This window comes from Calypte anna, chromosome 7, assembly GCF_003957555.1.
Source record: "Calypte anna isolate BGI_N300 chromosome 7, bCalAnn1_v1.p, whole genome shotgun sequence".
Classification (NCBI taxonomy): domain Eukaryota; kingdom Metazoa; phylum Chordata; class Aves; order Apodiformes; family Trochilidae; genus Calypte; species Calypte anna.
Genome location: NC_044253.1, coordinates 23,343,032 through 23,354,192, shown reverse-complemented (window position 1 = coordinate 23,354,192; position 11,161 = coordinate 23,343,032). Strand labels below are relative to the sequence as shown.

The 11,161-nt window shown below is 40.2% G+C and overlaps 1 long non-coding RNA gene across 1 annotated transcript; it reads right to left on the bottom strand.

Annotated features, from left to right (window-relative positions):
- Positions 1–4,755: 4,755 nt before the first annotated feature.
- LOC115598603 lies at positions 4,756–11,147 on the bottom strand. Its single transcript, XR_003987767.1, has 3 exons — positions 10,877–11,147; positions 6,030–6,116; positions 4,756–5,861 (listed from the first exon to the last, which is right to left on the bottom strand). It is a non-coding gene; the product is annotated as an uncharacterized LOC115598603 (long non-coding RNA).
- Positions 11,148–11,161: the final 14 nt, after the last annotated feature.

Genomic DNA, 11,161 nt, shown 5'->3' with positions numbered 1-11,161 from the left:
TAAGCCAGCCAAAGGTAGTGAAATTCGCTGTGCTGCTTTTTCTCACAGAATCTCCTTAAAAACAGCTCGAGTTTTTCCAAGGAACTCAGGCAGAGACCCAGGAATTTATTTGGTTGAATAGCTAGCCAACTAGTACAGCCAACTTACTGTCTGTATTCACGGGAAAAAAATGCGGGCTTGAACTGAAGTACAAAAAACTCATATTCTGGAAAGTTCTAATTCTTGTTAAGTTTGCATAATAACTTAAAAAGACTTGCAGAACTCCAAAACGTCATAAATTATAGCACATGGGCTACTCCAGGCCTGCTTTTTCTGCCTGGTATTGTCAGCTCATCTAAGCAAAACATATGTGTTCAGTGGACTTGCTTTCATCAAGGAACATACCTTCAGCTCGCTTGGTACACTTGCAAATATTCTGCAGGATAATGAAACATGATACATGGTAATGAAAACAACCTTTGTGACCTGGCAAACAGATAGCTGCATTGAAAATGGTTTGATTAAGAAACTAAAAGTACAGGAAATCATTTATGTTCACTGCAGGGGTCAAGGGATGTTAGATGCATTCTGCTGGGGTTTCTGGAATGCATGTGATACACTTATTGTAATTCTAAAATACATTACCATCACAATAGATCTGGGAAACCAAGGAGCATTTATTTACCAAATATCCCTCCTATTTTCAGAAGAAAAAGGAGCATCAGTCTCTTTTTAGCACAATTTCTGCTGCTAGTGAGTAATGCTAGAAACATTTTACAGTGATTACTGTATACAGTGATTACTATGTACAGTGATCTAGATGGTTCTAGGACCACAAGCAACAAACACTGTGGTCTTACGAAAAAAAAAATCATGTCATGCAGGCTTAAGGGATCTAATAGAACAGATTTGTAAAAGGAGCAGCTGAAGATAAGGTAGGAGATAGAATGTGATAAATTTTTTTAAGGTGTCAATCATATTCAATAAAAATCTTACTTGAAAAGTTATTTAAAGCTGCCTTTGCTAGGAAAGTTAAGTTTCTTGTAAAGCAAGCAAGGACATCCCCTCCCAGCAGGGATCCCCCAGCTCAGTGCCAAGCACTGAAGGTGTTGGAGTCAGGAGGCTTTGCAGGCTCTAGTTACCAGGCTGTCCTAGTTTAACATGCAGGGTCTCCAGAAGTAATGTGACTCCTTTATGGCTTTCTTGGAACAAATAGGGCAACTGCCTTAAGCACAATTAACTCTTAACAGTGGCAACATTATCAGCCCTTCATCTGAATCTCAAATTAGGGTTATGATCATATGGGGTGGGCCTTGTTGGGCCTATTTGCCCACAGTCCTGTGCCAGCCACATACGCAGTTTTGTTGTGACTCCTGCCTCCTTATGTCTTCCTGCTGCCACTAATGACACCCTGCCAGCAGCAAGTGATTTCCCTGGGAAGCTCCTGGGCTGCTTACAGCCCAGCTGCCTCCTTCTGCCAGCTACCAACCTGCTGTTTTGCCTCTGACATAGGCTTTCCCCTCTCCAACAGGCTTACACTACACTTGAAACCCCAGCACCTGCTGTGAACTTCAAGATAGTGTTGCAAAGACATATGATACTTTGCACTGTGAAAAGATGTTTGAGGTATGACAGTTATGAGTATGAGCAATGATATTTTTTTTTCAATATTTTCATCAGGAAAATAAAGTAAATGTGCCAACAATTACAATTGTACATCACAAAATGCTGCAAATACCAATGAAAAGAGATTACAGGTGGGGTGTAAAGAAACTGTGCACTCAAAAAGTAATTGTTTTGATCTAGAATAAGATAAATTGATAAATAGTGTACAAGTAATCCAAATATTTTTTCACGGGAAAACAGCTTGAATAGCATGAATTGGAACAGAGAATGAAACTCTTCTTCACCTACCCTAGCAACCAGATGGAAGTTTGCACAGGACATGGCAAGGCAGAAGAGCAATGCCATTTTGGACTCCACATAAAGAGCTATAACAGCATGAGGGTAGGTAATTTTCTTTATGATTTTGGCCTAAATTACACAGTTTCACTAACACCACTATCAAAAAGAGAAATAAACAAATGAGAAGGAGTTCTCAAAAAAAGCTAGAATTACAATCAGTGGCTGGAGGCTAGATTTATTTGGAAATACATGTATATGTTTAACTTGTCCAAAACTTTAATGGTGATTAAGGGGAACCTATAATGGATGACTTCTTCTGAAACAGAGTACTTAGAAATGCAGCATTAAAAAAAATAATTGTCAGCTGGTCGTGGGCTGCCAGAAATCCCAACACTGCTTTGTTCGCTGCTGCTGCTGAGCTGCTGCCAAACTACTCTAATAGTAGATCCCAAAAGAGTGCATAAAAATAAGGGCTGTGTTTATATTCTGAGAACCAAACTCAGTTTTCGTTTCCTCAGAACCTCACTTCCAGAGAGGAATGTCCCTCATTCTACCACGTATATAAATAAAAAATAGACTGACAAGCCAGCATAATGCTGAGGATCACACCCATTGCTTGATACCGTTTTTTACTCAAATACTGTCTCTGTTCATCCCTGGGTCTACATGCTGCCCTCTCCCTATAGCAAATTGACAGAGATGAGATTAGGCGTGAGGCTAATGGTGAGAGCACCATGCATGTAATGACATATTTAGGAGTGGAGAAAGAGATGCAAATTTAAGTGAAAAAAAAAAAAAAACAAAACCAAAATACCAACAGAAACATGACTCCAAGGTTTCTGCATTTCTAACTGTTGCCTTCATACTGAGGCACAGAGGACATGTTGACACTGGAAGTTGGTGCACCTTGCTCAGGGTGTCACCTCTACTGCCTAGCTAGCTGCACAAGCACTGGTGTGTGCCCTCCTGCCCACGCCCATCTTCACAGCCCTGAGCACATTTGGAACTTAGCACCCCCCCAGATACTCCAAGACAGGCTCAGCTCTGGCAGTGGCTGATAAGTAACAGGCTGCCTGCACAGCAGCCCTGTGAATGAGAAGCTGAGCATCCTGTGCATGTGGCTGCTCCACGAGCAGCTCTTGCAGAACAGCGTGAATAAAGTCAGCAGGTTGCTTACATTTTAAACATAGTAAGGATGGACAGCTTGCTGGGTTAGAAGAAGATATGGGGCATGACAGGAGGCTGAAGGAGTAAACAACATATTGTATTTCCACATCATGTGACAATCAGAAGGAAAATCTCATGAAAAAAAGACAAGAAAAAAAAAGTGGCAATAAAACAACCAGCTTCTCCCTTTCCCTTTGAGTATCAGAAAAGGAAATGACTTGGGGCTTCCCCTATTTAGCAAATGCTTTTGTTATGGCAGAGGATGTGCAGAATGGTGAATTATAGTATAAGGTCTTTCCTAGAAGAGATCATGAATGTATCATAGGTTAAATACTATTTGAGTTAATAATTCTATTTCTATAGATTATACTAGCATACTAAAATTCTTTGATAGGACCTGTTCTACATAAGGTTTATGCTATCTCTCACATCAGAAAATTAAAGTCAAACAGACCTCAGTATTATTCTTGCTTTCACACTTTTTCTGGATTTTTTGGGGGGTGGAAGGGGAAGCAAAAAATCCATGAACAATTACAATATGAATTTGGGAAATGTCTAGGCTCTCTGGGGTCCTGGGAACACTTGCAAATTGAAAGGGAAAATTAGCAGGCAAGCAGAGCTGGGTCAGCCATCCTATGGCATGAATGTATTCCAATACTTAGATGATGGTGGAGCACACCAGTCAGAGTGTTCAGACTCCAAAGCACATGATGCACTTCAGACTCTTTGTAACGTATTTATTTATAGTTAGTCTGGCTTCAGCAGGCAAAGTCACACAACTAAGTCATTTATAACTATTCCCAGTATATTCTGTGCAATGAAGTTGCAAACATTTCTATTCCAGGAATTTAATTTTGCTTTTCAATTCTCATACATACATGGCTGCTATTTTTGGAATAAGTTCCCTCTTCTATTTTAACTTCTTTCAATATTTAATTCTAGATCACATATTCTATTCTAGAACTATTCCAGAAATGTCTTGGCTCCAGAAAGATCTATCAGACATATGGATATTGTAGTATTGTAAAACAAGAATTAGGATTCTCTAGTCAGGAGCACAGATTACATCATTTATTATCTGCAGATGCCAGGACATTAAAACTTTCAATTGTTTTTCCACCAAATTGAATGAGGCAGTTCATTAATACAATTACCTCTTTATAATTGGGAACTAAATCAATGATGACTGCATGATTTGAATATTACTTTAAATAATTTCATTTTTATGATGCTATTTTGTTGTACATGGTATCACCAAATAGCTTATTCATTTTCCTGCTGACTATCATTTGAGCTTGTGCCTTTCTTTGAGATGGAAGAAGCACATTTTCAACCTTTCTAGTTTTATGAGATGCATTGTGCATTGCTGACACACATTAACACTTAAAAGGAGAGTCTTTAGTGAGTGAAGCAAGAGGGAAAGACCAGATGGATTACAACTGCCCCAGGAAGAGGGGCAAGCACCAGGGGTTTTTGGTAAGGACCTTACAGGACAATGGGAACTTGGGGTAGAAAACCAACACAGAACTTGAGTATTGTGAAGGGTTTGCGCTGCTCCTTTCAGAAGAGAATTTTTAGGCACTGCCTTTTTACTCTTTTGGAAAGAAAACATTTTAAAGTATTTGGACAAGTAATACAAAGAAGGGCAACAAAGTACTCTGTGCCATGGTGCATTTGGATCTCTAAAATTTACTGGACAATGTATTCTGTAGATTAAACTTTATTTTATTAACTCACTAGGAAAGAAAACAAAAAGGGCTCAATCCCCTTTGTACAGGCTAGTCTAGCACATGAATTCACTAATTTATCACTTAAGTCATGAGGTTTCTAACTCTCAAGGTCTCTTAATTCAGAGCTTGCAATTCATTAACTTGTAACTTGTGCACCTATAAGCAAAATAACCTAGCCAATGGTGAGTGTGCTCATCCTTGCTCCTTCCTTACAGTGTGGTTGCCCCCAGTATCACACCAGGGAGCATAATCATCAGTGTTTGATCAACAATGGTTTCATCACAAATCCAAAACACAGCACCAGACAAGATACTATGACAAAAATTAACTCTATCCCAGACAAAACCAGTACAATCACCACACTTTATTCCATACCATTTACATCATACTAAGGTCTCACACTATCCAGGAGATCATAATTAGCCATAATTTTCCCCTTTCCCATCCTTTGATAAATACATAGATATAATTCCCTTAGTCTATGGACCAGCATTGTAAAATGTCCATTAAATGTCCATGAAATATTTGTTGAGTTCATTAGTCCCTGATTTGGGTTCTATCTGTTATGGTGGCCATTGAGGGCTGGAGACGTGACATGTTCTGTGGAGTTACTGGCATGAAAGCCAGCTCAGACTGGGTCACTGATGCACTTGCACTGCTTCTTTTAAAGCTTGTCCTCCACTGGTGGTGGTTCCTGCTGTAGCATTTCCTAGAACATGCAGTTTGAAACATGAAACAACAATTTAAAGTTATATCCATTACAATCTCTGCCTCCACTCCCTTTGGACATGCAGTGTATTCCTGCCCTTGCTTCTCCTGCAGTTGGATTTATCCATGGCGACAGATGCTTTGAAGTGTATCTGTTCTGGTGTGGATTTATCTACAGCTACAGACACTTCAGGGTGTCCTGCTTCTGCATGGACTTATCCACAGGTCACAGTCCCTTGGACTGAAGTTGATACTGGAGATTCAGCCTGTCCAGCAGAGCAACACAGATGTCCTGGCCATCAGCCAGCCCAGGCACTTGGTCACTGCTGTTATCAAAGTACTTCCAGGCACAGCAGGGTGAGATGATACGCCCTACAGCAAACAGCGAGAGCAAAAAGAAGACATTAACAAGCACTGGACTCCAATGTATGTTAAGACAAGCAAGCCCCATGGCAAGCACAGAAACCTACCAATTAATAGCTAGAAAGTTATAACAGCTATACATTCTGCATAGCAAACTTCAGTCAAATCTGTTGTTACCTCAAACCCTTCAGACCCCACGTTGTGCTTTAACCCCCAAGGGCACCTCAGCCCCATGCAGACACATGCTCACTTTCCCTCAGTGGGCTGGGGAGATAATCAGAAAGTTAAAAGCAAGAAAATATGTGGGTTGAGATAAAGACACTTTAGTAGTCAAAGCAACAAGCAAAGCAAAATAAGGAATTCATGCACTGCTTCCCCTTTGCAGGCAGCTGTTCAGCCTTCTCCAGGAAAGCAGAGCTCCGTCAAACAATGCTGAATTGGGAAGACAAATGCCTTAACTCTGAACTTTCCCCCTTCCTCCTTTCCTGCACTTTTTATTGACGAGTACATTGTTTTCTGGCATGGAAAATCCCTTTGGTCAGTTGAAGTCAGCTGTTCCAGCTGTGTCCCTTGCCAGCTCCTCGTGCACTCTCACCCTGGTGGGAGAGCCTGGGGAGCAGAGGCAGCCTTGATGCTAGGTGGGCACTGTTCAGCAATAGCTGAAACATCCCTGTCTTATCAATAGTTTTCATCACAAATCCAAAAAACATCACTGTACAAGCTACTATGAAGAAAAATTAACTGTAACTCAACCACAAGCCAATTAATTAAAAAAAAAAAAAAAAAAGGTTAAATGATCAAAAAGTCAGCATGAATAATCACTGTGTGAAAGACATGACAAGCTCAAAATGCTCAACAACTGAGAAATGTCCTTTATATATTTTTTTTATCAAGCTAACTTATAGGAGGTGAATTCTTAATAAGTAATGTTGGTAAAAGATGGTCACAGAATTGCCTGTACAAAAGCATCTGTGCATTACAAAAGCTCCTCTAAAAATTGTTATTTGATGAGTAGATCAGGCAAGTGTTGCAAAATAAAGCACTGCAGAGGGATACTGTCATGACAGCATCCCTACTCTGTCAGTGCAAAGGCAGGTCATGAAGAGTGTCTCCAAAGGCTTCTAAAATACTGTCACAAAGTGCCTAAATCATCCCTACAAGCTCTTTCATCTGTTTTAAATGCATTGTTCTCGGGTGCTTTTCCACCTGAAAAGAAACTGATTTTTTCAGTTTAAGTCATCAAGCCATAACAAGACAGAAACTCTGACAGTCTTGCATTCAAAGCACTTCAGTGTCAGTTTACAGGATGAGACAAGTTCCAGCAGAAGATGAACCACTCCTGGTTCCTCAGAGCCAAATTTAAAGTTGAACTTTTCTCACGAAGAATAAGCATCTGTATTCAACTTATTCATGCTCATGGACAAATCCTACCACTTCTCTTTCCATGGTTTCTGGGAATGAAATCATAAGCAGTCATGTCTGGGATATGGGAAGAAGTTGTGGGCACATGTTTACTATTTCACAAGTACTAGGGACAGGGTCTTCCCCATGAAGTGAAGAAAGAACAAGCTACTCCATTCTGTACGTTGATCTCATCTAACTTTTAGGGGTTTGGCAACCATTGTGGCTGAGGGCACACCATTTTATTCCAAAAACCAAGACTATGCAATGTAAGAAAATAAAAGAATTTGTACTGCATGTGATGCTCATTCCAGAGTCCTTTGTTTACATCTTGTGCAGAGCTCTCTGCAAAATAGAGGATGTCTCTTTATCACTGAATGAAAAGTAAATTTTCTTTCACTGTCCTTTAATCAATGTTTTTCTAGTGACACTACAGGGACTAACTTTAAAATTAAAGTTCTTATTGAAAAATGTAATTTCTGGATAAAATTCCAGGTCCTCAGAGTCACTTCTCATTGCAGTCTCAGTCAAAACAGCCACTGGGTCAAAGTTCAGAAAATCAGTGTGACTGCAGTTCACTTGGCAAGTCCGAACTTGTCTCCAGTATTTTTCAGAGGTTTTAAAGGTTTTATTCCAAGAGATATTTTCCTCCATTTTACTTTTATTTGAAGGTACCCAAAAGAGCAAGGTTTTTAAAATGTGTATTTTCAGCAGTAGGTGGCACTATGAAGTTTCTATCTTCATGTTTATTACAATATAAAATAATACAAAATGTTATGCAGAGACATTAGAAATAACCTCATCAAAATATTGTTAATAGCACATTATCTTCCCATTTTTCTATCACTTTAAAAAGAACGTGAAAAAATTTTAGAGAAAAACATGGTGGTAAATATTTTTCTAAATATTACAACTGACAAAAAGTCTAATGCAAAAATATGAATAATGAGAATGTCTAACATAAAAAGAGATGACCAATAATATTTAATATTATGTGTGTCATAAGAAGTTCTCTATACTCTTACTCTCCAGTGAAGTACCACTGTAGATTGTTCTTGAATTATACTATTTCAGCTATTTCAAATTTCCAGGAAATTATACCTATCTCATTTGCATGTATTACAATATTGCAATAATGAGTGTAAATACATATAGAACTCTCACACAATCATAGAATGGTTTGGGTTGGAAGGGACCTTAAAGATCATGTAGTTCCAACCCCCCTGCATGGGCAGGGACACCTCTCACTAGACCATGTTGCTCCAAGCCTCATCCAACCTGGCCTTGAACACTTCTAGGGAGGGGGCACTCGTAACTTCCCTGGGCAACCTGTTCAAGTGTCCCAACACTCACACTAAAAAATTTCTTCCTAATATCTAATCTAAACCTACCCTCTTCAAGCTTGAAACCATTATCCCTTGTCCTATCACTAAATGCCCTTGTGAGAAGTCCCTCTCCATCTTTCCTCTATGCCCTTTCAGATACTGGAAGGCCTCTCTAAGGTCTCCCTGGAGCCTTCTCTTCTCCAGGGTGAATAACCACAGTTCTTAGTGTTCTTCATAGGGGAGATGCTCCAGCCCTCTCATCATCCTTGTGACCCTTCTTTGCTCCAGCCATGAAGTCCTTATAGGCTAGATGTGTAAGTTTTATAAGGTAAATGAACATAGACTAACAGGAATATTGAAAATGGAAAAGCGTTTTGATTTTTCTCTACTTGGCCAAAAGTTTGTATTTACAAGTGGAAACCAAAGCATTACACGTGGGGCCCACATTCCTCTATGTATACCACATGGAGATGCTACTACCCCAAATAAAATACAGGATTAGAAAGATGCAATATTAAATTGAAAATATTTTCTTCAGAACTTTGCTAATACAAAAAGCCAGACAGGGCAACTAACAGATCAGCCAGGGTTTCCGGGTAGTTCAGGTTCTCTAATCAAATGAAAGTAACAATATTGCAAAAGTATTAATAATACCTTGTTTCAGAAAGTTCCTAATGCCATAAACCTTGGTAGGAATAGAGCAGTGATATACAGCATTTTCATTAAGTAGACTTTTGGATGGCTGCCTTACTCATCAGAAATGAAGCACTGGTCTGCCTGAGCTTAGTGAAGTGAAGATAAGGAAAGGAGAAAAGAAATTAAGTTAGGAACACAAACAAAATATATAGTCAATGCTCTTTTATCTGTCCTGGCCAGAAAGTGTCCTTGCCTTTTATTTTTTTCCCACCCCAGCCTCCAAGCAAGCTGCTTTGCTTCACATACTATTTCTGCCCTATGATAGAATCTATGCCAGCACCTAAGATTCACGTTTGCTCTTATTTGGCTCTCGATTAAATGAAGCCTATAGAAAAGACACCTTTATAGCCTCAGGACCATTTTTCACAAACTGACATTGTATATTACTCATTTTGTGCTAACGTGGTCTGCTTGATGTTTCTTTTAAATACATCATTTGCACAAAGCTGGCAGTAGCTATGGTCAAAGGCTTTTTAATTTGTGACAGCCCACTTCCATTTCTCCAGGGTCTTCAACAGAGTCCTTTCCCCTGGTTTCATCTGGGTTCACTTTTATACCACAGAATGTAACAGTACTGCAAAAATAATATATGGGAATATACTTAAAATTTGGTGCTGGTTCTCCATTACAAATGATTTGTCGACAAACATTCTTCCTCTATGGAATCCAAGCCAAGAGCTCCTTCAATATACTTACTTCATTGAGTGATGCAGCACGTGTTCTTCTAAGACGTTCTAATATGTTCAGTGGCTCTATGGATGTGTTTTAACTAAACCTTTATCATAAGGCAGGTGCTCCCACTATATTTAGTGCAGATAACATGCATATAATAAATCTATTTGGATTACAGGTTCTTCCTTCAAATGGATATATTTATTAACTTCATACAATAACAGTAAGCAATATCTTTGAGTAGACACCTACCTGCAACATGATGGTGCATAGAAATTTTTTCATTATTACAGATATATTGAATTTTTAGACTTGTGCTATTTCTTCTACTTTTTGGGGCAAATGTAAAAATGAGATTTTTACACGAGTCTTGTTCAAATTGCAAGGTGCACTAACACAGCTTACTGGTTGTGAACACAAAAAGCAGGCATAGTGCACCAGCCTGAGAGGGACTGACTATAGCAGCACTTCATCTGCACACCACAGGAGATGAGTAAGCATCTGTAAAGGAATACTTACATCCCCTATTGTTGCTAGTAGGTGTCCTAACTCCATGACGTGGTTATATTCGCTACAAAAAGAGTGACCCAAGGGTCATATGAAAGGTATATATTGTTATACACTCTCAGCACAACAGCAGTGGTAAAACCCTTTCCAAAGCTGTATCCAGGCCACTGAATTCATTAACTATTTAACTGCTCCCTGTATTTCTAAGAGGAATTCAGCTTGCTCTCTGATTAATGTCGTTTACCAAATAATCACAAGTTATTTAAGCCAACTTGGTAGCTATGACATAGGTGTAGGAGTCCCGACCCGTGGCCCATCTGCTCTAAAGCATTCCCTCCTGCTTTTGGCCGTGCTGCGGACATCAGGACCAGTGACATTACTGCTCGGAGCGGGAGCTCGTCTGAATCAACTTGGAGCTTCTACCTGTGCGTACCGAACCCCCACTCAGCCCACCCCGGTTCTGGATGGTTTGCCAGTTCGGTCTCCCTAGCCTGGCCGAAGGCAGCGGGTGCCCAAGCAGCCGGCGAGGCTGCCGCTCTCCCCCCTCCAGCCCCCCGGCTTGGTCTGACAGTGCTCTCCGCTGCTTTGCGGGACACCGGGACGGATCGCTTCGCCCCCAGAGCCGCCGAAGTGCCGAGAGTGGGCGAAGTTCCCCGCACGACCGCCGCCGCTGCCGGGAAAGGAGCCGCCTCCGCGGGCTCCTGAGTG